Here is a 25,278-nt window from a genome sequence, read left to right as displayed (position 1 = left end):
GATTTGAAACACACAAAATATAGCCTCTCCTTGGAGGGTCCTATAGCCAGGCGGAAAATGTGCACATGCTGTGAAGAACCAGATTAAGGGGAATAGCCCAAATTGCTGTGGGTGCAAGGGTGGCAGCGGGAGGGAGTGAGGCCAGAAAGACATGAATATCCACCCCACCTCCTGGAAGTTTGCTAAGCATTTCAGGTGAAGCTTAGCCAGAACAGGATCAGGGAGAAAGAAGATGACAATTAGGATTTAGCATGGTCTCCACCTGTCAGGATGTACTGGTGGGATCCCTAAGCACCTGAACTCACAGAGCTTCTGCCTTTTGCTGGTGTTCCAGCCCATGCATGCACTGTGGCTTCAGTAGAATGTCTGCAAGTTTTTGTTTTAGATTTTAGTGGTGAGATAGACACAGGGATGCGGGAAGAATGTGCTGAGGTGATACCATCATAGAGAGCTCTTGAGATTCCAGCTTACCTCAGGCTTGCGATCCTCCCTAGCACGAATAAACAACTCAGTTAAGATTACAACTGTGGAGCCAACTGAAATAGAGACTATAGGGGGTATGTGCTGGAGGACACCTTACAAATGTTGGCAAAGAACTGTTGCTACCAAACTGAGAGACTAAGAGGGTGAATGGGAGAAGTGAACTATGATTTCTGGATGTTGTGGGGAAACTTATTGGCCCATGTACATTTATTTTTCACATGCAAAGATATATATCTTTATGACATCAGTGGTTAGCAAATGACTAGCAATCTGATATTTTAGGAGAACACCTAAAATTCCAGAAGAGAAAGCAGGGACTGGACAGTTTACCTGCTCAACAGCAAAGTGAAAGGCCCATATTCCTTCCTGCCACCTTAAATATGATCAGGAGAATACCTGAGTAGAGTTGGGAGTAATCCCTGAGTACTGCCACGTGTGGCTCCTCAAAACAAGAAATAAATATAGAACATATAAAGCAGGGGTCTCAAACTCGTGGCCCGCGGGCCACAACGGCCCTCCGTACATTTTGTGGCCCTGCCCTAGAGGAATTTTGTTTTGTTTTGTTTTGTTTTAGTTGTTTGGGTCACCCCCCACCCCAATGTTCAAGGCTTACTACTGACTTTGCACTCAAGGATCACCCCGACTTTGCCTCCTGCGGCCCCCAGGTAAATTGAGTTTGAGACCCCTGATATAAAGAGCATAGAACAGTGAAATATAGAATATATTTATTTGGAAATTAAAAACTGCAACATGCACATATTTATTTATATATCAGGTAGAAAACTAAATTGTACCCTAAAAGGGATATTTGTGAGATTTCATAGAAGAAAAAGAGAAAGAAGAAGCAAGTAGTCAGAAGACTTAGTTTTTATTAACAAACTATTCTTACTTAAACATAATTGATTAATGATTTTCTAGAAATAATGAAAAGGGACTTCATTGATTTATCCTCGAGATAAAAATCCATAATCATCAGTTTACATGATGTTGATGGCTTTAAATATTATTTTTTCCTTTCCTTTTTTTTTTTTAGGCTATACCCAGTTGTGCTCAGGAATTACTCCTGGCTCTACACTCAGGAATTACTCCTGGTGGTGCTGAGGGGAACATATTTGCTGCTGGTAATTGAACCTGGATCAGCCACATGCACAGCAAACAGCCTACCCACTGTCCTATCGCTCTGGTCCCACCTAACCTTTTTCAAGCCTCCTCTACCTTGTTATTATGTGGCATAGCTGAATATGAATGAGCTTCCAACATAGACCCATCATACTGGGGTTCATGACCATCACCTTTCAGTGGAATTTTGTCCTACTTTTATTTTTCTTTGCCATAGTGCTCCTCAGTTTTGCCTGTTTTTAGCACCACGTGGGGAAGAATAGAAACAGTATGGCCTCCTGGGCTCTACCCCACACCATTAAAGCCAAAGTAGTTGGATCTAGCATCAAGATCCTTTCTTAAAGCTGAGTTGGTCCTTGTGGGTCACCTTAGTGGAGGCTGCCATCCTAATCTAGATTATGACTTCATATTCTCTTCTCATTCTATTTATATTTATTTATTTATATTTTTGCCACACCCTTGGGGCTCAGTGGTTACTTCTGGTTCTGCACTCGGGAATCATTCTTGGCAGGCTGTGGGGACTACATGGGATGCTGGAGATTAAACCTAGGTCAGCTGCATGCAAAGCAATCACCCTACCCATTTCACTATCTCTTTATTATTTTAACTTTAATTTTTTATAATTATCTTTATTTAAACACCGTGATTACAAATATGATTATAGTTGTATGATTACAGTCATGTAAAGAACACCCCCCTTCACCAGTGCAAGATTCCCACCACTAATTTCCCAGATCTCCCTCCTCCCCACCCCCCACACCTGTACTTGAGACAGGCTTTCTACTTCCCTCATTCATTCACATTGTTATGATAGTTTTCAGTGTAGTCCTCTCTCCAACTGCACTCATCACTCTATGTGATGAGCTTCATGTCATGAGCTGCACCTACCAGCCCTCATCTCTCTTGTTCCTGAGATACTGTTAAAAATGTCTTTCATTTTTCTTAAAACCCATAGATGACTGAAACCATTCTGTGTCTTTCTCTCTCCCTCTGACTTACTTTACTCAGCATAATAGATACCATATACATCCATGTATAGGAAAATTTCATGACTTCATCTCTCCTGACTAACTTTAATTTTTTATGGTAATAAAACTTATTTAGAATTAGCCAACTGCGGGGCCGGCGAGGTGGCGCTAGAGGTAAGGTATCTGCCTTGCAAGCACTAGCCAAGGATCAGGACCGCGGTTGGATCCCCCGGCATCCCATATGGTCCCCCCAAGCCAGGGGCAATTTCTGAGCACGTAGCCAGGAGTAACCCCTGAGCATTAAACGGGTGTGGCCCAAAAAACCAAAAAAAAAAAAAAAAAAAAGAATTAGCCAACTGGATTGTATAGATGATACCAATTTTGTTGACAACATCCAAGGCATCATAGGAACCAGCCGAACATATACCTTCTTATCTCCATCAGATCCAATCTTCTCTAGTTTCTTTTCATCAGGTCCAAACAGGGTGTTGACCTTGGCCACATCAGTGCCATACAGTTTCTTCTTCATGGCTTATTAAATTTGGTGTTTGTTGACCTTGAATGTCACAATGAACACAGTGTGTTGTTACCTTCTGTCTTTTCAGTGCCAACTTGATGGTATAAGGTCAAGTTCATTTATCTTGGGGGCATTCTTCCAAGGATAATTGGGCTGCCTTCTCAGTCAGCATTTTGGGTCTTCAGAAGGTAGGTGGCACATGGGTCTTCTCTTTCTGTGGCTGCGGATGCCTTTCAGTGCTGTTATTCTTGGCCTCCAAAACTTTGGCTTTGCTGTCTGCTTTGGGAGGGGCAAGTAGTTTCTTCTTGGCTGTCAATGCCATCTTTGTATAAAAAGTTATTTCCAATATTATTCTTTAATCAATTAACCTCACTCTCCTTGTCACTCCCATCAACACTTTCATTTTCTCATTTTGAGAAAATAATTGAGAGAGGGAAGTTTTACCTTTCTACTATCAGATTTGTGTACAGATAGTCCTGTTAATTGTAGATGATGCTTCTACTTCTGTATTCTGTTCTTATTTAAGGCCAGCCCCTCTTCTTTTATTGCACTGTGTGCAATTCTCTTATTTAATGAAGAACATGACTAGAAAAATTCTCCTTTGCTTCTTAATGTTTTCTTTTGCTGGACCAGCTCCTCAACTCTATCTTTTTCTTCTTTCTATTACTGACTCTTATTTCTCCCACTAAATCCCTCCCACACATTAAAATTGCTGACTTCATTTACCCCTCCGATTACTGCTTCATTTTCTGTTTCTTGAAAGAATTGTCTGTCCTTGCACCTGTCTTGTCCACTTGTCCCATTCTCACTGAAACCCAATCTAATCTAAGTTTTTCCCCCAGTACTCCACCAATATCACCTGTGAGAGTTCCCAATACCTTACATGTCCCTAAACCCTGTAGTCAAATTTCAGTTCTCATCTTAAGGAACAGTATCATTTGTTATAGTTGATGTATATGTCCTCTCCTGCCTGTGATTAAGTCCTTCTCTCTGCTTCATACTCAGTGATTCTCATCTTTCTTTATTGGGTTCTCCTTTTCGGTTTCTTTTGTTGGCCCATCTTCACTTTCTCTGGAGTGCCCCAAACAGCAGCTCTCAAACAGCCTTTCCTCCATCTCCTCATTTTCTGGTGATTGGATATCATCCATATACCCACAACCCTTAGTGTATAGCTCATCCCAAATCTTTCCCCTGCATATCACTTTCATGCATTCAGCCAAGTTTCTGTGGATGCCTAACAGACATCTTTTTATTTTATTTTTATTTGATTTACTTATTTATTTGGGGCCACACCCAGCAGTGCTCAGGGGTTACTTCTGTCTCTTCTCTCAGAAATCTCTTCTGGCAGGCTTGAGGGACCATATGGAATACCAGGGATTGAACCCATGTCTGCCTTGGGTCCACTATGTGCAAGGCAAATGCCCTATCACTGTACTATGGTTCTGGTCCCCTAACAGACACCCTAATTGTGACGAGTCTAAATCTGAACAGCTACTTTTATCTCTAAAACAGTAATCCCCCTTTTAGCAAGTGATAGCAGCATCTTTACCTTTTCAGGTCTTAAGGGTGTAGAGTCTAGAGATATAACTTGGTAGTAGAACACTTACTTGCCTTATATGTGTGAGGCCCTAGGTTTAATCCCCAGCACTACATCCCAGAACTCCTGTACGCCCCAAATTAGTCATTTATGACTTTTATACAACAACTTGTCTGTTAGCAAAGTATGTCAGTGGTACTTGCAAAATAAATCAGGAAACTGACTACTTGTTTGATTCAAGAGCTTCATGCTGGTCCAAGACACACCTGTCTCTAATTTTTAGAATAGTTTTATAATTGTGCCTCCTTTTTACATTCTTGTTTCTGTGGCATAATCCCCCCTGTAGCAACCAAAGAGATTATTTAAGGACTAAAGAGACAGTTCAAAGGGCTAGTACACATGCTTTTATGCTGGATGTTCACGTTTAATCCCAGTAGCTACATGGTCTCCTGAGAACTAAGCTGGAAGTAGCTCCTGAACACTGCTGGGTGTGGTCCTGATATAAAGAAATCATTTTAAAAAAGAGGTAGCGTCATATTATTTTTCTGCTTAAAACCAAAGACTTCTCATTTTATTCAAAGCCAGTTTGTGGGATTTGTGTGTGAGGCTGGAGTGTACGTGAGGCTCAGGTGATAAAATACATGCCTCGAGCTTGATCTTCAGCACCACATGGAATCCAAGCACTTCTGGTGCAGCTCAGGTAGTTGGCAGCAGTTCTGGGATGAGCTGAACCAGAGAACCACTGAGTCTCTGGATTCCCTATGAGCCCCATTGGAGGTGGCTACAGTCAAAAACATTTATTGTTTTTGGCCACACCTGGTGGCACTCAGGGACTACTCGTGGCTCTGTGCTCAAGAATTGCTCCTAGCAGTTCTGGGGGACCATATGGAATGCCAGGGATCAAACCCAGGTTGGTCCCAGGTGCTGCATGCTAGGCAAATGCCCTACCTGTTGAGCTATCATTCCTGCCCCCCAAACAATTTTTTTGTTTGTTTGTTTTTGGGCTATACCCGATGATGCTCAGTAGTTACTCCTGGCTTGGAAGACCATATGGGGGATCAAACCATGGTCCATTCTAGGTCAGCCGCGTGCAAGGCAAACACTCTACCTCTGTGTCACCACTCTGGCCCCAACTCCCAAAAATAATTTTTAGAAAGAGTCAGAAGTTTTTGTGTGACCTGACTTTCAGGACCCCAAGTTCATCTTCTGATCTTTTCTGCCTCTTCACTGATCTTGCCCCTTTAATATAGGGCATTTGGGGGGAGGCATGGGACACACACATGGCAGTGCTCAGGAGCTATTCTCAAATGGGCGCTTAAGGACCACTCTTGGCAGTGCTTGGGGGAATATATGGTGCTAAGGCTTAACCCTGTTTCTCCTCTATACAAACCATGTACTCCATCCATTGAGCTAACCTTCAACCCTGCAATACATTTTTATTTGGCGATGATGGGGAGGCATGGATGGTCCAGGCTATATTTTGTGGTGCACAGGGGCTACTCTTGACTCTGAGCTCAGAGATCACCCTGGTGATCTCAGGGTACCATGTAGTGTAAGGAATTAAACTGGGGTGCCCACATCCAAGGAAAGCACCTTTTTATACTATCTGGCCCCTCCTCTTTTTTTTTATTTTAGAGATTTATAAAAACCTTGTTAGCCAACCAATATTGAATTTTAAAAATTTATTTACAGGAAATGTATCACATAGTTGACATTATTGAACATAATACAGATATGTGAAAGCAAAGGGAATTGAAAATAAAATATAAAGGAGAAAAACAACTAAAATGGAAAAGAAGAAAAATAAAAGAATGAAAGAAAAGTGAAAAAGTATATAGCAAGCATACTGGCAAGTGAAAACTATTGTATTTTTTATAAAGTCATCAATACAATGGCCAAAGGTTTAGTTAGTTTTTGTTGTTAGCTCTCTATTTTGTTAGACTGGGATGTTCCTTTAGGGATGACAGCATCAAATAAATGAAGTTGTCCAGAAATTCAAAGCACTATTCTTAATACTATGACTTTTGAGGCATGTAGTCAGCTGCCAGGTCTCCTGGATAAAAGAAGATACCAGTGGAGGGTGCCTGCACTTGCTCCTAAAAACCCTGCTGATAGCAGACCTCAAACCTGCATACCTGAATTATAGTCAGATCACTGTCCCCAATGGGAATTGTAGAGGGTCACAGATGAGGGAGGGCCATTGGGGAAACAGTGATTTTAGGTGATGGAGGTAGCAAGCATGGCTTCAGCAGGGCAGGACCTTGGTCCACCCTCTTCTCCCTAGATGGCCAGCTTTGTGCTGCGTGGGCCCATGTAGCCATAATCTATCATGGCTGGTTTACATCTCATTCGAGAAAAGAGTGAGACTATGGAGCTGACCAGGTTTGAACAACTCTTCCTTCTATTTTAAGGTCATTTTATTAAAAAGGTTATTCTTACTACCATATACATTGCTATAGGTCTTTGTCTCTTCAGTGTGTTCTATGAAAGAATTGCTTTGCCTGAGCATGGTTGTTTTAATTTAGGCCTTTCAGTTTTGAAGTGTGTCTCCATTAGTTAAATGTGTATCAAGGAGCACAGGGTGCCCAGTGACAATCTCAAAAGGTGAATGTGTATGCATTGCTAAAGATGTGGATCTGATCATTAGAAGTGGCAGGAGAAAGACCTTTTGCCAAGATATTGGAGGATCATTATAAAGCTAGCCAATAGAATTTTAGGTACATTAACTAAAGTAAATTATTGAGGATTTTTATTTTTTATTTTTTGGTTTTTGAGTCACACCTGGCAGCACTCAGGGGCTACTCCTGACTCTAAGCTCAGAAATCGCTCCTGGTAGGCTCGGGGGACCATATGGGATGCCGGGATTCCAACCACTGACTTTCTGCATGCAGGGCAAACACCCTACCTTCATGCTATCTCTCCGGCCCCTACTGAAAAAAAGTTTGTTTTTTTTTTTTTTTTTTTGGTTTTTGGGCCACACCCGGCGGTGCTCAGGGGTTACTCCTGGCTGTCTGCTCAGAAATAGCTCCTGGCAGGCATGGGGACCATATGGGACACCGGGATTCGAACCAACCACCTTTGGTCCTGGATCGGCTGCTTGCAAGGCAAACGCCGCTGTGCTATCTCTCTGGGCCCCCTATTGAAGATTTTTAACAAGATAAAATGCTATAAAACTCAGATGATTTACCTACCAGAGCACACATCATCAGTATAATGGGTTTCTCACTTTTAGTGAGAATGTCAGACACATTGACTGCATTGGGACTGGCCAATAACAAAGTGAGAAAACCACTAGAAAACAAAAGAGCTTTCTCTTTTGTCCTACTGACTGTTGTTGAGGAGGTTCCAGGTAAGTAAATTCATTTCCTAAAGGACTTTGGTTACAGAAAAAGGCAGAATTCTACTTTGCAAAAGAAGCCTTGGTACTGTGAGAAAATATACAAACTACCACCCCAAAATTTTTCCTTTCATTGGTAGAATTTAACTGGGTCTCAGTTAAAAAAAAAATCCAGTAGCTATATGAACTGACTTTCTGTGGATAGAAATTTTGGACAGATAGAACAAGTAAGATAGGTACTTTGCTATATTCCTTCACTTTTATTAACCCAGGAAAAATGTAACTTCATTGGTGGGCCAATCATTTACTAGACATCCAGCAATGAGGAGTAGAATTTTTTTTATTTATTTATTTTGCTTTTTGGGACACAACCTATGATGCTCAGGGGTTACTTCTGGCTATGTGCTCAGAAATTGCTCCTGGCTCAGGGGACCACATGGGATGCCGGAGGATTGAACCAAGATCTGACCTTGATCCACCGCGTGCAAGGCAAATGCTCTATCGCTGTGGTATCGCTCCACCCCTAGAAATTTTATTTATTAATTTAGTCTTTGGGGCTACACTCGCCATGTTCTAGGGCCATTTCTAATGGTACTCTAGAAATCACTTGATGATAAGGATCAGACCTAAGGCTCCCTTGCAAAACATGTGCCCCAACTCCTCGCTTGAAATGAAAATTTTAAAGTTTTTGGTAAAACTAGGTTATTTTATCGAGTTTCTCTTTTGTTCTACCAACAATTACTTAATTTCTTTTTTTTCCTTTTTTCCCTTTGTGTGTGTGTGTTTGTGTGTGTGTGTGTGTGTGTGTGTTTAGGACCTTTGTTGGCCTCTTTAAACAATTGTTCTACATTATCAAATGAAAAGTGACAAAGTGATCATGACAAAGGGAGAGCTAGAGGTAAGGTCTGAAACATGGTGATGGACACATGTCCTTGATTTGGAAAGTCAAAAGCTGAGTCCTGAGAGATAGTATAGCAGGTAAGACACTTGCCTTGTATGTGGCCAACTCAGGTTTGATTTCCAGTATCACATATGGTCATTGACTTTAGTTTTACTATCTTTAGTAACCTTGAAATCTTATTTTCTACATTTGCCATTTTAGACTCTTGGTAACTACTGGATACTTTCCTATACATAGTATGATAAATGTGTCCCATCTCTCACTTCCTTATCTGTAGTAGCATTATTACTATTCAAATCATTTTCAAAAACAACTAATATAGTTTCAAAAGTTTCCAAAATTGCCCATTGAAGTTCTAAATTATATTTTGTCATGTCTATTACATCTTCATTTGTTGAAGGCATATGATACTGTTATATTATATAATTATATACAATATATAATTTTATTAGCAGACACGTGGGAGGAATGAACTTCCTGAGAACATTTAGTCAAAATTCTATATATAAATCACGATTTTCTTTTGGTTAAAAAAATGTTCTGGGGGCCGGGCGGTGGCGCTGGAGGTAAGGTGCCTGCCTTACCTGCGCTAGCCTTGGACGGACTGCGGTTCGATCCCCTGGCGTCCCATATGGTCCCCCAAGCCAGGAGCGACTTCTGAGCGCATAGCCAGGAGTAACCTCTGAGCGTCACCGGGTGTGGCCCAAAAACCAAAAAAAAAAAAAAAAAAAAAAAAAAAAAAGTTCTGTCTGTGTGTGTGTGGTGCCAGATATCAAATCTAGGACTTCACACATCCAAGGTGAGTGCTCTATTGCTGAGTCATCTCTACAGTTGGCCTTTTATTATGTTTTTGCTTCTATAAGTACCTAAAGTGTCCTGCCTTCACTGCTGTGCCCACTTCCAAAAGGAAATAGATATTGACCAAAGCTCAAGTTTTTATGCCTTTGCACCATTTCACCAGTAGGCTGTTTGCAGTCTGATATAGTTAAACTTTAACAGTTTTTAGAAGGAATAATAATTCAGAGAGATTGAGAATAGGGAGAATTTATCCCAAAGGGACCACATCCAAGGCCAGCATACTGCTCCAGAGAAGTATGCCTTAAGTCAAAAATCTTCCTGAGGCTGCTGCCCATCCACCAGAACAACACAGATCCCTGGGGTTGAAAATGGGGAAACTCTATGCATGTTAGTATCACAGGTGACAAGGCCTCAATAAAACAACAGTTTCTGAATAAGCCCTCAGGAGACTCAAAATAAAATTGAGGAATCTAGAACCCTGAAGAAAAACTTTGATTCCTGGAGTGGCAGAGAACCAGGAGGCCATGCTGATTCTGTGGGCACCTTCACTTGTTAAGCTCCCACCATCCAGGGGTGTTGGGAAGAAAATTTCTGGGCTCAGATATTGGATGTCAGATATGTCCATCTCTAGAATTTACTAGTTAGTAAAATCTGACAGGATTTTTTTTTTTTATTTTTATTTTTTGGATCACACCTGGCAGTGTTCAGGAGTTACTCCTGGCTCTGCACTCAGAAGTCACTCCTGGCAGGCTTGGGAGACCAAATGGGATGCCGGGATTCGAATGAGGGCCCATCCTGTGTTGGCCACATGAACTGCAAACACCTTACTACTGTGCTATTGCTCTGGCCCTTCTGACAAGATCTTTTAAAATTTCTTTCTGTTTTTTTGGGGGGCCATATATGGCAGTAGTTAGGGGGCTATGTGGTACTGGGGATTGAACTCAGTCCTCCACCATGCAAACCATACGCTTAATTTATTGATGTATCTCTCTAGGTCCTAGATAGGTCTTTTTTTTCAGTTTATTCTTGTTTTTTTTTACATTTGCTTTATTAGATGTGTGTGTGCATATTTTTATACATACAGATATATATTAATTCATACAAGTTCTGAGAATAATAGAGCATGAACATGAGATCATTTGGGATTAAATCTAGGCATTGACATATATAGGTCATCTGCTTTACAAATTGAACCACATCCCCAGCCTCCCTACATAGGTCAGAAACAAAATGACAGAAAAGATGTCAGTGGACTGGAGCTCTAGTACAGTGGGGAGTGCGTTTGCCTTGCATGCAGCCAGCCCAGATTTGATCCTTAGCATATCATATGGTCCTTTGATTACTTTGCCTGGAATGATGTCTAAACATTGAAGGCCCATCTCCGTCCTGCAACTATATCTCACCTACATCTCATTTTTTCACATCTAACTGCAAACAAACACAGAGACAAAATTCATGTGAAAATGCCTCTTGTGTGAGTGGAGGTGTTAGAAACACATGGGAAACTCATACACAGTTGTGTGTTTGCAATTCAAAATCTAAAAATTCAAAAATCTAAAAAGACCTACTTTTATTCTTTTCTGGGTTTTTGTTTGCTTTGGGACGAGGGACCACACCTGACTATACTCTGGCCTTATTCTTGTCTCTGATCGCTCCTAGGTTACTCAGGAAATCATATGGGGAGCTGGGAATAGAACTTGGTTTAGCTGTGTGCAAGGCAATTGTACTATCCACTGTACTACTGCTCTAGCCCCAACTTACTTTTATTCTTTTTTGGGGGGGTTGGGCTATACCCAGTAGTGCTCAGGGGTTACTCCTGGCTCTGAGCTGAGAAATTGTTCCGGGCAGGTGTGGGGGACTATACAGGTTGCTGGAGATTGAACCTGGGTTGGCCATGTGCTATTATCCACTGTGCTATTGCATTGGCCCCTATTTTTATTTTTAACCCATACAAATAAGATTTGACCTGGGTTGATAAAAAGCTATTTTTAAGTCTTTATTTGACCTATTTAGTATAATTATACATTTTCTTTTCTTATTATAGGTATGCATTTGTTTTAGTGCCAGGGATAGAATCCAGGTTGGTCATGTGCAAAACAAGTACCCTATCCACTCTACTAGCTCTCTGCAGAAATAGTAATTCCTACAAAAATGAAGTGTTGCTCTAAGCCTGCATCTGGTGTTTTATAATATTGAGAATTCTAATGTCTGTCAGGCCCCAAAGATTCCTGATTAGCTCTGTGATCCTGTGTTAATGTTGGCTTAAATGTCTGGCATTTGAAACTTTGCTATGAAAATTGATTTGTTTTATTTCTAAATGAAATTTTATTTTTAGAACCTTTTTAAATGGTTAGAGAAATAGTACCAAGGATTAAGGGACATACATGTCTTCCAAATGACCAACCCTAATTTGATCCCTGTCACCTCACAGTTCCCTGCACATTCTTGGGTACAGCTCTGGCTGCCTCAGAGCTCCACTCTGAGGCTCAGACAATACAGTAGGCCCTGAGTAGCATGGGATCCATGTGTCTTTACATTGCATCGTCTGCCTGTTTGTGCGAGAATTGCTGAGAGGAAATGCTGGGCTGCCTGACAACTGCTTTGTAGATACCTCACCAAAGAATTTTGCCAAAAACACATTCAATTTTATTTGTGGGGGGAGATGGGCCCTGTTTGGGCCACATCTGGATGTTCTCAGGACTAACTTCTGGTGGCATGGGGAACATGTCAGGGGCCTTAACATCTGTATTATCTCTCTGACCACAGAACACAATCTATTTTAAGAGCTGACTCAAGTCTCGCAAAACAGGCCAAGCTGAGATGCTATTCTGAAACAAAGGGACTGAATAAGAGCTGAACAAGAACTCACCACCTTTCTTTTGCTGACTCTCACTGTGCTGATTTTTCCCTAGTCTTAACTCAAGGAGTATGTTTGAATAAACTTAACAGCACAGTAGATCTGTGCTGCACAGCACAGCTGCACAACAGCACAATGTGTGTTGTTATTTGCCTTGAATGTGACAGGTCCTGTGTTGAATTTCCCTCACTGCCACCATAAAAGGAAGAAAGAATGTGTGGAGGTGGGAGTGGGGGGAACAACAGGGGGTGGGGCACCAGTGAGATGGCTCTAAGAACAGGAGGGCATGTAGGAACCCCTGCTGGCAGTGATCTCCTAATATCTAGGAAACACAACAGCAACAACAATAATAAAAGTCAATAAAAAATTAAATAGAAATGAAGAAAACAGCTAAAGATTAATATGTCAGTATATATTTGGGTCATTTGAAAAAAAAGTCAGAAACTAAGAGAAACAAAAAAATTATATGAATAGCAAAGTGGATGGAACAAAAGAAAATTCATAAAACTTTAATTACTAATCTCATAGAGGAGAAAGTTCCAGAAGTGTCCAGAAGAAAAAACTCTTAGAAATTTGAAAGAGAGAGTGTGGCCAGAGAGATACTACCAGTGCTACAGTGCTTGCCCTGTGACTGACAAGGGTTCAATCCCTGACACCCTATATAGTATCTAAAGCTTCTGATTTTAAGAGTAATCCTTGAGTCAAGTGTAAGCCCTGAGCACTGCTAGGTGTGGCCCCCAAAATAACAATAACAACAACAAAAAAGAGAGCTGTTGGAAAGTTTAAAGTTAATTTATTGATAGTTACATAGAAAACTATTAAATAAAGCAAAAAAAGGAAATTTATTAGTGACCTACAGAAATGACAGCTAAAGATTGTGTACGAAGGGAAATCAATCATAATGTACTCACTTTACTTGGTCATAATAAGTAATTTATGTTGTTGACTTGATCAGAAATAGGCTAACTATATTAGGATAAGGTGGGGAAGTAGAAGTGTGTGGGAAGGTGGTCAAAGATCCTCAATTGTCTATAGTAGAAAGTCAGTGAATTTATCTAGCACTGGAAAAAAAAAATAAACCAACCAAGAGTAAATAAGTATGCTATTTAGATTCATCCAGGTAACTCAAGATTGGCAAAAGAGTTGGCATTGTTACACCTGAGAGCAGAAATTAGGGGTAGAGAATGGTGGTACAGCTGGTTATGTCTCATTAGAGTATCATAAGACTTTGAAAGTCATGCATGGATGTAGCATTAAAAACAAAAGTACTTAGTAGGTTAGGGAGATAGTTCAAAGTGTTTTTATATGCAGAAGACCTGATTTCGATCCTACAGAACTGCTTGGTTTCTTGACCCCATCCCCAAAAGCCCACTCCAAAAAGACTTTCTTACTGACATTACACCAACCTCCAGCATAAAATTAAGTGTATGCTGTCTTTGTACCTTTACATCACCGTAAAGATAGAAAGGAACTTCGGGTATGATTTGCATACAGTTGTGGCAAAAGATCTTCTCCTTTTTGGTTCTCTGTAAGTGGATTCTGTTTTTCAGTTGTTGCTATTTTTTTGAAGCTAACACTGCATTATGTTACATTATATAAGGTGCTTCATCATAAATCAAGGCCTGCTTATGCCACATTAATTTCACCACTGAAAATTACTGTTTATACTTCACCAATCCATTTATCTGATTTGCTTGCCCACCTTTCCCCTTCTCCTTGTAGTTATATAAATTGTCACGTCATTTTTTTGTCTTCTGAAAGAGGACTTCCCCTTTCCATTGTTGTTACAGATATGATGGCTGAGGTTGCATATATGCCTGGCTGTGGCGCCAGTCAGGCGGCACAGGCTGAGATGCTCATACTCTAAGCTGAAGTTTGCACTCCTAGAGTTGTAGGGCTTGCTGGTGATCTCTTTAGCTGTGACACACAAGCTCTGATAATGGTGTTGACTGCGGGTGACTGTGCTAATCACACATGTATATGTTAGGGGTTGCACTTTCTGGGCCTGATGTTCCCACATCTTTTTGGTTGCAATGTTTGCTGGAAGTCACCCCTCACTGTGTGGTGCTCACACGTGCATGGCTGGAGAGTGAAAATTTTGATGGCAAGGATTGCAGACAGGAACTCAAACAGCAGAAATTGCACTCAGCAGCCCTGAGGCTAGAACTCATGTGCAAGGTAGCTGTTCTAAGCCCCTAAGCTATTCCACTGGGCCTCTGTACCATTTTTATATTTGCTATAACCTGGTCTCTAGTGTTCTACTCGTCTACAAGGTCAGCTCTCTAACTTGAAAGGGTTTTGCTTAATGGCAGGAGGGAAAGGCCTTGGGAGACATAGCTTTGACAACAGCTTTGTGTTTGGTCTAGTAACTTAAGCTCTGTATCCTTGTCTGAAAAGGAAGAAAATGCTGTCTGCTTTGTAGGACTGTGTGAGTCCTACAAAGAAATGAATAATAAATGAATAATTCAGTCAATAAGAGTGCCTGATGTTTAGTAGTTACTAAAAATACTTTTTTAATGAGGAAAAACCACATACGGTAATAAAGAGGGGACCCTCATAATGTTGGGTCAAGGCTCTGCAGATGAACAACCCAGAAAAAGCATGAACTGGAGAAGGGGAAGAATGAGAGGGACAGAAATAATCCAGGAAGTCTCTTGTTTTTAGCAGAAGTTCTTATTGTATTTTGGGTTCAGTGTCTTCTGATTTGACTGCAAGGCTAAGCACATTTACAGACCCAGATCCTGGTCTTTTATGCACAAAGATCAATAAAAAGCTCTTAGCTAATTTAGTTTCCATAGCCGAACAATGCAAACTACTGTTCATATACAAATAATGTGTATTTATGGGCCCTGAGTTACCAAGGTTTCCTGTACCTCCCAAGGCTCCCATGCTCATGTAAACCAGAGACATGGGTCAGAATGTTCTACCTGGGACAAGCTATTAGGTGGTTCACAAGGTAAGTGAAACTGCTCTCAGGGGTGTTGGAACAATAGGTTGTAGGGGCAGTAGTATCTAGTGCAAGTAGGGGGTAGAATCTGTTTATTTAAGAGAAGTAGGAGTAGTTTGGAGTGATAGCACAGAGGATAGGGACAATCTTTCACATGGCCAACCTGGATTGGACATCCCATATGGTCTTCTGAGCATTGCCAGAAGTGATTACTGAGTGCCCTGAGCATTTATTAGGTATAACCCCCAAACAAACAAACAAACAAGAATAATAAGATAGATATGGGAGGATGTTTATTGAATAATTTTTTCTTGGAAAATGGGGAAGTTGGTTAAGTAAGCTTGAATTTCAGATAAACAGTGAGTCAGGGTCATTCCCATCACCAGTGTCAACCTCTCTCCACCAATGAACCCAGAGTGCACCCTATACTACCACCCTTTGCCTCCTGGCCTGCCAATATAACAGGTCCATTTAGATGGTTAAAGTTGAGGTCTCTTGTTTCTATTGCATTGACTTTGGTTTGGATATTTAGTTCTGTCCTTATTTTTTCCCCAACAATGCATCTGAGACCACTTGACCCCTGGCCCCAGCCTTTCTTTATTCCTTTCTTCTATAGTTTTATAGAAAAAACAAAGTAATTCATGTCCCAAGTTTCTATGAAAAAGGTGGGAGCCCATATTTAAAAGATAAGAAATAAAGAAAAAAAGGGTGTGTGGGGGGGCAGTTTTTTTTAAAACATAGGCACAGCAAAAGATGGGGAAAATTAAAAGGAAAAACCTTTAGCCTAAAAACAGGGAGACCCTACCCATGAAGCAGCCATAAGAATAACTATAGGCTCCAGGCATACTAAGTCGTCTAACCCGAAAGTCTTTCTTTGTGGCCCCAGTAAAAACTCTTCTCAGTTATAATGTTACAGTCAGGTTTCTGTAGAGTTCCTGGTTTTTGTATAGATCCTATGTGACATGGAATGTCTTCTGGTTTTATCTCACAATGCAGGGCAATGCAGGGAACCCTGCTCTGAAAGCAAGTTGTTGTTGTTACCAACTCATCAGGATGTCATATGAACCCACTTTGGAGCAAGTTGGTGCCAGGGCAGCATTAGGGCCTTCTCAGGGGTTATTCTTGGCAGTGCTTGGGGGACCATATGGGATGCCAGCTATTGAACCTGGGTTGATCATCTGCAATACAAATGCCCTACCTGCTTTGCTACTGCTCGGGCCCCCAAATCCAGTTATTTTAATCTGGCAAAAGTGATTACTCCTAAAGATTCTTCTTTCAACAGTAAAAACCATTTTCCTTAAGCATATAATGGTTAATTAATTAACCCCCACCCAATATTCATTTTCAGTCTCTTTTTTTTTTTTTTTTTTTTTTTGGTTTTTGGGCCACACCCGGTAACGCTCAGGGGTTACTCCTGGCTATGCGCTCAGAAGTCGCTCCTGGCTTGGGGGACCATATGGGACGCCGGGGGATCGAACCGCGGTCCGTCTCCTAGGCTAGCGCAGATAAGGCAGGCACCTTACCTCCAGCGCCACCGCCCGGCCCCCATTTTCAGTCTCTTTTGATACATTCTGATAAACACTTTTTTCTGATAAACACTTTTAATAACTGGGTTCTTTTAATAACTTCTAGGCTCTTTTAATAAGCTTTTTAATAGTTTCTGATAAGCTCTTTTAATAACTAGGCTCTGGAACCTAACATATCTTAATGTATATCACAATTATCAATGTATATCATATATGCTATAGTTACCTTGAGGACTAGGGTACAAACTGTCAGATTCCCAACATTTGATAGGGAGAGTATTGGCATGACCAGGAGCCATGGAAGGAGAGATACTTATCTCTTTCTAACTTTTTTCAAATGTAAGCTTCACCTCTAGAGAAGATAGCCCTCTTGTTCAAACCTTAAAATCTATTCGTCTGTGATTCTAGTTTTTGTTTAAAACTTTTAGGTCATACCTGTTTGTACTCAGAGATTGCTCCCTGCTCTGTGCTCCAATTTGCTACTGTGGAAGGGCTCAGGGGATCATGTGGTTTCCTTGGAGACTGAACCTGGGATTCTTGAATGTGAAGTTTATGCCGGCCTGTTGAGCTATCTCCAGCGTGCTCCCCAGGTCTGTGTTATGAAGTAAAGAACTTACAGAATAAACTCTGACTTCTTCCTCTGGGGCCCTTGCAAAACTGGAAATAAGTTTATTCTTGAAACTCTTTCAATGACAGAGTACTCAAAAGATATTGGAAAAGAAGGGGCCGGAGAGATAGCATGGAGGTAAAGCATTCGCCTTGCATGCAGAAGGATGGTGGTTCGAATCCCGGCATCCTATATTGTCCCCCAAGCCTGCCAGGAGCAATTTCTGAGCGTAGAGCCAGGAGTAACCCCTGAGCACTGCTGAGTGTGACCCCAAAACCAAAAGAAAAAAAAAGATATTGAAAAAAAAAAAAAACAACGCCACCATAGAGGCAGGCAGTGGAGTGGGAAGGAAACTGGGGATTTTGGTGGAGGGAAGTGAGAGACTGGTGTTGAAAGATTGTATGCCTGAAACACACTCATGAATAACTTTGAAATCCTTGGTTCCTCAATTAAATAATAATAAAAACACTCAAAATAATATAAAACATTTTATCCTGGGGCTGGAGTGGTGGCGCAAGCAGGCATCTGCCTTGCCTGCGCTAGCGTAGGAAGGACCGCAGTTCGATCCCCATCATCTATCTCATGGTCCCCCAAGCCAGGAGCAATTTCTGAGCACCAAGCCAGGAGTAACCACTGAGCATCACTGGGTCTGGCCCAAAAACCAAAAAATAAAAATAAGAAATATTATTCAAAGGGAAGACATGATTTACTTAAGTTGACAGAGTTCATATAAGGACTTTTATGAGGTAGGAAGATCTATTAATAGACAATTCTACCATCTTTATAGTCCTGCTGTTGTTTCTGTTCCATGTTCCCAAAAGTAAATTACACTTGCAATTGAGGATTGTCCCTTCCAGTTGCCTCATCTCCTAAGAGTCTAGCCTTAGAAGGAATTAAAAAGAAAAAAGAAAAAAGAGAATTAGCACTAATGAATGGCCAAAGCTATATGGGCTCCCAGCTGTGTTCAACTTTTTATCAGAGTCAAAGACCCTGATCTAAGCCAAGCACTTCTGGGCATATGGATAGGAATGTAAGGTGGGAAGTACAGTGGTACCTGTGGACACTGGGAAGGCATCTACCCTCTCTCTGGGGTTGTAAGGTTTCCTGACCCTTGGAGCCTTTGCTCTGTTCTCTTTGTAGCCAGCTTCCCCCCTTCCATATGGCACCTGGGACCTTTATTTAACTTGGGTTTGGCACTTTCTTCTGGCAGTGCCTCTATTACCTCATTTTGAGTTCTAGCACCCATTAGCATCTGACTACAATTCTTGTTTTGTTTTGGACCATACCTGGTGGTGCTTAAGACTTACTCCTGGCTTTTCACTTAGGCATTATTCCTGGTGAGGCTCAGGGGACCATATGGGTTGCCAGGGATTGAAACCAGATAGGCCAAATGCTAGGCAAATGCCCAACCCACTGTACTATCTCTCCTTATAATTCTATTTTCATGATTGCAACTTTGAAGAGTGCTTTCATTCTTTTATTTTTGGATGGTATGTTTTTTGAGGGGAGGGTGACACACTCAGTTGTGCTAAGGGGCTCCTCAGCTTGTTGCTTGGTGGTGCTCAGGGGACTGTGCAGTGTTGGGATCAAACCTTCTTGTATGTGAAGCATGCACACTTGCCCTTGTATCTCCTTTGGCTATGATTTCCTTTTTGTAGGGCCACCTGGTGCCAGAATCCCCCTGCTCTTCTACTTGCACCTCAACCTCAGCTTGGTGAATTGCTTTTAAGTCCGAAGTATCATACTTGGTCTGTGTGGAGAAGCTCAGTGTATGACGAGGTGGGGTAGAAGCTGTGGATGGTGGGAGTGGACTTCATTCTTTTAATAAGAGATTGGAGGGATTGTCTGAAAATTGCTGAGGTTGGAGGTGGGATGTTGTGTGGAACAGCATGCATGGAAGCCAGTCAGTTAGGAAGAGGAATGAAACTTGAGTCCCCATGAAGTTCTGCCTGGGTCACAGAGCTAGGGACATCATTGAATCTATTTAAATGAAAGGTTCCATGAGATCACTTTTTTTTTTGTTTGTGTTTTTTGTTTTTGTTTTTTGGGTCACACCTGGCAGTTCTCAGGGGTTATTCCTGGCTCTATGCTCAGAAATCGCTCCTGGCAGGCTCAGGGGAGCATATGGGATGCTGGGATTCAAACCACCGACCTTCTGCATACAAGGCAAATACCTTACCTCCGTGATATCTCTCCGGCCCCATGAGATCTCTTTTATATTCCTTACTGGAAGCTGGGTCTGGCCTGAAAGAAGGAATACTGGACGGCTAGAGAGAAGACTCCTTTCTGTGAAGGGGAATGATGGTCATCAGCCAAGTAGACTCTGGAAGCACTAAGTCTTTGAAGTGAGAGAAGGTTTTTCCTGGTAGACTTTAACACCTCTCTCCCTAACAACCCCCCTACCTCCCCAGCTTAGCTAGTTTGCATATATAGGTCTCTTCTTGGTGACCTGGATACTCTGCAGTACCATAGTTCTAGTTCTAGTAACTCTCAGTGTTGTGTTGGCATTAATTACAGAAAAGTACCCTTAATGCTGCCAGTGACTTTTTATTTTCTATATCATCCAATGCCATTGTTTATTCTGACCTCCCTGATGCACCCTCACATGGCTGGCTGTATCCTCCACTTCTTCCATTTTTCTATCAGGTTTTTTCTCCTGGACCCAATTTTCATATGTTCTAACTCCTTCTGCATGGATTTCTCCCAGTTCTTACTCCTGGCTTGATGAAGCTTGGCCTGAGCTAAGGATGTGCATAGAATGAAATACGCTATCTTGGGAGGATACCATGTTCATTTCAGTTTTTGATTTTGTTTTGTGACTACACCTGACAATGCTTAGGGGTTCCTCCTGGCTCTGCACTCAGGAATCACATCCTGGAGTGCATGTCAAATATCTTATCTGCTCTACTGTTACTCCAGCCTCCTTCCATATTCATTTTGATTAAAGGAACAGAACCTATGAGAGAAAGAGGCACTGGGGTCAGTAGGCTGTGTGTTTGAGGAAGGAGCATATTTCTCTCTTCCTGGGGAGAGATTTTATGCTACCTTATTTTTGGAGGTAGCTTGATAAGACTACTTCCAGACTCAAAAGGCCTGTGAAATTTGTGAACTTGGACCCAGCAATTTGACTTCAGTGTTTTATTATTTTATTTTTGTCCCTAAATGCATTCATTTTATTTACTTGTTCAGTTAAATTAAAAATATTTCTATTGCCATACGGTAGTGTCATGGTGGTGGTGGTGTGTTATATGTGTTTGTGTGTGTGTTTGTGTGTTGAGGATGCTCCAAGCAGAGCTCAGGAGAACCAGGGACCTCTCCAGTGATGTTTACTTAACTTTGCTATGGTTCAATGAAAGGGCCCAAGATTGTACAACATGCTCAGGTTCGGCAGTGCCTGGATTACCCAGGTTGGCCTCCAGATACACTACTTGCCAGGCTCAAGGGACCATATAGTCCTGGGGATTAAGCTAGACATGCTCTGAGCTCTATCTCTATCTCTAGACCCTAACATTTATGATTTTCATACACAGTTATTGTGCCTTCACCACCACTAAAATGCTCAATATCCTTTGAGCATTGTCTTTATGTCACTTCTAGTATTTCTCTTCATGTTTTCTACCATTTCTCCTCATGATTATTTGAATTTTGTAATCCAAGCCAAGGGTTTGTTATTGGCCAATACTGTCTATTCTCTTGTTTTGTTTCTCTGTGTACCACAGGTGTTGAGATCATCTGATATTTATCCTGTCTAATTTAGTGCCCTTTCCATGACATTCTCCATTCAAGTTGTAGCAGAATGAAAGATTTTTATCCTCCAATTTTACAATTGTATTTTAAGGGCTAGAGAGCTAATTTGATTGACTGCCAGCAGCTTTGTATGCAGGAACTGGGTTTGATTCCCTTAGTATTATCAGGAGTGACCCCAACCACAGAGCTGGGAGTAGTCCCTGAAACCTGCTGAGAGTGGCCTCAAACAAAAAATAAAAACCCAACTAAAACTTTATTATTATTACTACTACTATTATTATTATTATTATTATTATTATTATTATTATTTGTTTTTGGGCCACACCCAGCAGTGCTTAAGGATTACTCTTGGCTCTGGAATCAGGAATGACTCTTGGCAGTACTGGGACATGGGGGCTCTGAGGCATATGAGATGCCTGGGATCAAACCTGGGTCAGCCATATGCAAAGGTGCAAGGCAAAAGCTGAACCTGCTGTGCTATCGCCCTGTTCCCTGTTTTTTTGTTTGAGTTTGTTTTTTGTTTTTTGGGTTACACCTGGTAGCACTCAGGGGTTTCCTTCTGGCTCTACACTCAGATATCGCTCCTGGCAGGTTCAGGGGACCATATGGGATGCCAGGATTTGAATCACTGTCCTTCTGCATGCAAGGCAAACACTTTACTTCCATGCTATCTCTCCGGCCCCTTTTTTATCTTTTTAAAGCCAGGAAAGGGCCCAAAGATAGCTCACAGTCAAAAATGTATGCTTTATTATTAGGAGGAATTCCAAGCACTGAGCACTAAAGTGTGCTGTCCCTAAAGGACAAGACAAAAGAGTGAAATAAAACAAGAAACAACAACAAAGTCCATTGATAAGAGAAAACTTAAAGGATTAGTATTTGTGATAGATTATTTTGGGTGGAGAAATAATAGGGAAAAGCCCTTCCATTGACGAGTGTATTTTCTTGTTTTTGTTATTGTTGTTGTTGTTTTGGACCACACCCTGTGACACTCAGGGGTTACTCCTGGCTATGGGCTTGGGGGGGCCATAGGGGACGCCGGGGGAATCAAACCGTGGTGGTCCTAGGCTAGTGCGGGCAAGGCAGACACCTTATCGCTTGCGCCACTGCTCCGGCCCCGACAAGTGTATTTTGTAAATTTCTAGATGAACATAAATTTCCTTACAGTAGAAAAAAATATACTTTAAAAACAAATGCTGTCCACCCAGACAACTATACATCTCTAATAATATTGGGGCTAAATTTTCAAGCTTAGTTAAAGATGCTCCTGGGGGTGGGGAGGAATGAAGATGATGAGGCAGGGATGACAGAACTATTGTGTATAGGTATTGGATGTGGTATCTTTATAGCTATATAACATTACTGAAGCCATATTACCTGAACTGTAATAAAAGAAATATTTGTTTAAAAAATACTAAGTGCTCCTCAGATAAGTTAGAAACCGAATCAGCATTTGTCTAACAATGAATTCATTTAGTTTCCGAGGGAGTCTGAAGTGGATTCTGAGCAGGTTTGAGGAATTTGTTGATTGAAATCACTTGTCCACACCTTATCTCAGAGTAAACCGCTGCCTTTTCTTCTAATTTTAGCAAGGAGCCCAAGGAGTCAATGAAGAGTGGTCTTTGCTTGATGCTGAAAGTATTTGGCCCTAGGAAGGGGTGAGGCCTGGGTGGGGAAGGTGAGTTTGAGCTCTAGGCTGAGGTTGGCTCCTGCATAAGGCGCTCCAGGGATGGGAGTGGGAGGAGCGAGGATGCTTCCCGCTGCAGCACGTAACATGTGTGCTGCTGCTGCTCAACTCACACCTTTGTTTTCCTGCTTGCAGGGTAGAAGCTCTTGTACTGAGCTTCTCAGTCAGCTGCCCAAGAGAAGCCCTCCCGAAGCTCAGCTGAAATGAACTGGCCTCCCTGAGCGTGCTCTACCTCTGGGCCGGGTCTCTCTGTACCTGTGCAGAGGTAAGTCAGCCCTTAGAAGCCCAGCTTGGCACCTAAGACAGCAAATCCCATGACAGGTGGGAGCTGCCCTCATCCTAAGACTGAGAGTCCTTGTTTCAAGTTCAGTCCTTCCCCCTTAGCCTATGGCAGACAAGGTCATTGGGTGGCCAAAGAGGCTGGGATTTGTTTAGATCTTTGGGAATCTTAGGGAGTTGTTGCTGCTCAGCAGCTGTGAAATCCAAAGGACTGAATTTTTCCTCCAGGTAAGGTTGCGCCCCACCAGTTTCAGGTGTGGGCGCACCTGTTTTGTTTATAAGGGAAATCTAATTTTTAGGTAACCCACTCTTTGTCCCCTCTCTCCCTGTCTTTTTTCCCACTTTTCTTTTCTTTTCTCTCTCTCTTTCTTTCTTTCTTTCTTTCTTTCTTTCTTTCTTTCTTTCTTTCTTTCTTTCTTTCTTTCTTTCTTTCTTTCTTTCTTTCTTTCTTTCTTTCTTTCTTTCTTTCTTTCTTTCTTTCTTTCTTTCTTTCCTTTCTTTCTTTCTTTCTTTCTTTCTTTCTTTCTTTCCTTCTTTCTTTCTTTCTTTCTTTCTTTCTTCCTTCCTTTCTTTCTTTCTTTCTTCTTTCTTTCTTTCTTCCTTCCTTCCTTCCTTCCTTCCTTCCTTCCTTCTTCCTTCCTTCCTTCTTTCTTTCTTTCTTCCTTCCTTTCTTTCTTTCTCTCTTTTTTATTTCTTTCTTCCTTTCTTCTTTCTCTTTCTTTCTTTCTTTCTTCTCTTTCTTTCTTTCTTTCTTTCTTTCTTTTCTTTCTTTCTTTCTTTCTTCTCTTTCTTTCTTTCCTTTCTTTCTTTCTTTATCTCTCTCTCTTTCTTTCTTTCTCTCTCTCTTTCTTTCTTTCTTTCTTTCTTTCTTTCTTTCTTTCTTTCTTTCTTTCTTTCTTTCTTTCTTTCTTTCTTTCTTTCTTTCTTTCTCCTTACTTCCTTCCTTTCTCTCTTTTCCTTCCTTCCTTCCTTTCTCTCTCTTTCTTTCTTTCTTCCTTCCTTTCTTTCTTTCTTTCTTTCTTTCTTTCTTTCTTTCTTTCTTTCTTTCTTTCTTTCTTCCTTCCTTTCTTCCTCCTTCCTTCCTTCCTTTCTTCCTCCTTCCTTCCTTCCTTCCTTTCTCTCTCTCTTCCTTCCTTTCTTTCTCTCTTCCTTCCTTTCTTTCTTTCTTTCTTTCTTTCTTTCTTTCTTTCTTTCTTTCTTTCTTTCTTTCTTTCTTTCTTTCTTTCTTTCTTTCTTTCTTTCTTTCTTTCTTTCTCTCTCTCTCTCTCTCTCTTTCTTTCTTTCTTTCTTTCTTTCTTTCTTTCTTTCTTTCTTTCTTTCTTTCTTTTCTTCCTTCCTTCCTTCCCTCCCTCACTCCCTCCCTCCCTTCCTTCCTGCCTTCCTTCCTTCCTTCCTTTCACTATCCTCTATTCTTGTTCCCTGTCTTTTGTCTCCTTTCTCTGTCACTGCCCAGTGGAAGTCATAATGGTAAATTATGCTGGGTAGGCTATTGTACAACATTTCACTTATCTCCTAGTTCCTCAAGACATTGATAACCCACACAGGCCCTGTGCTCATGGAAGACAGAAAAATACTGATGTGTGCCATCTATGCAAACTTATTCCCTGTTCATAGTCCATCAAGTCTTAAGAGCTTCCCAAGGATGTAGATAGGTGAAGTAAAAAGATCTCTCAATTAGGAAGTAGAAAGATTTACCTTTAGTCTGGAGGTTCTTGAGAGGCAGTTCAAATTAAAAAAAAAATTTTATTTGGGTTTTTTTTTTTTTTTGGACTATACCTGGCAATTCTCAGGGCTGAGTGCTGTGGGTCCATAGATGGTGCTAGAGTTGGCTGCATGCAAGGTAAACAAATACCTTAATCTTTGTCTTTGCTGAGAAACATTCTCATTATTCATTTTTTATTGTTTTATTTGAGGGCCACACCTGGTGATTCTTGTCTTATTCCTGGCTCTGCACTTAGGAATTACTTGTGG

General features: G+C 41.2%; 1 protein-coding gene across 3 annotated transcripts in view; it reads left to right on the top strand.

The window, feature by feature from the left end:
- ST6GAL1 (ST6 beta-galactoside alpha-2,6-sialyltransferase 1) overlaps window positions 1–25,278 on the top strand; it is a 179,796-nt gene that overhangs the window by 31,556 nt on the left and 122,962 nt on the right. For 2 of the 3 annotated variants that reach the window (XM_049775741.1, XM_049775738.1), the window contains exon 1: window positions 23,053–23,293. The gene's annotated coding sequence lies outside the window, so the exon portion shown is untranslated. Of the gene's footprint in view, window positions 1–23,052; window positions 23,294–25,278 lie in introns of those variants that run through there. The other variant, XM_049775739.1, reaches the window with a different exon arrangement.

This window comes from Suncus etruscus, chromosome 6, assembly GCF_024139225.1.
Source record: "Suncus etruscus isolate mSunEtr1 chromosome 6, mSunEtr1.pri.cur, whole genome shotgun sequence".
Taxonomy (NCBI): domain Eukaryota; kingdom Metazoa; phylum Chordata; class Mammalia; order Eulipotyphla; family Soricidae; genus Suncus; species Suncus etruscus.
This window is presented reverse-complemented; position numbering and strand designations above follow the sequence as displayed.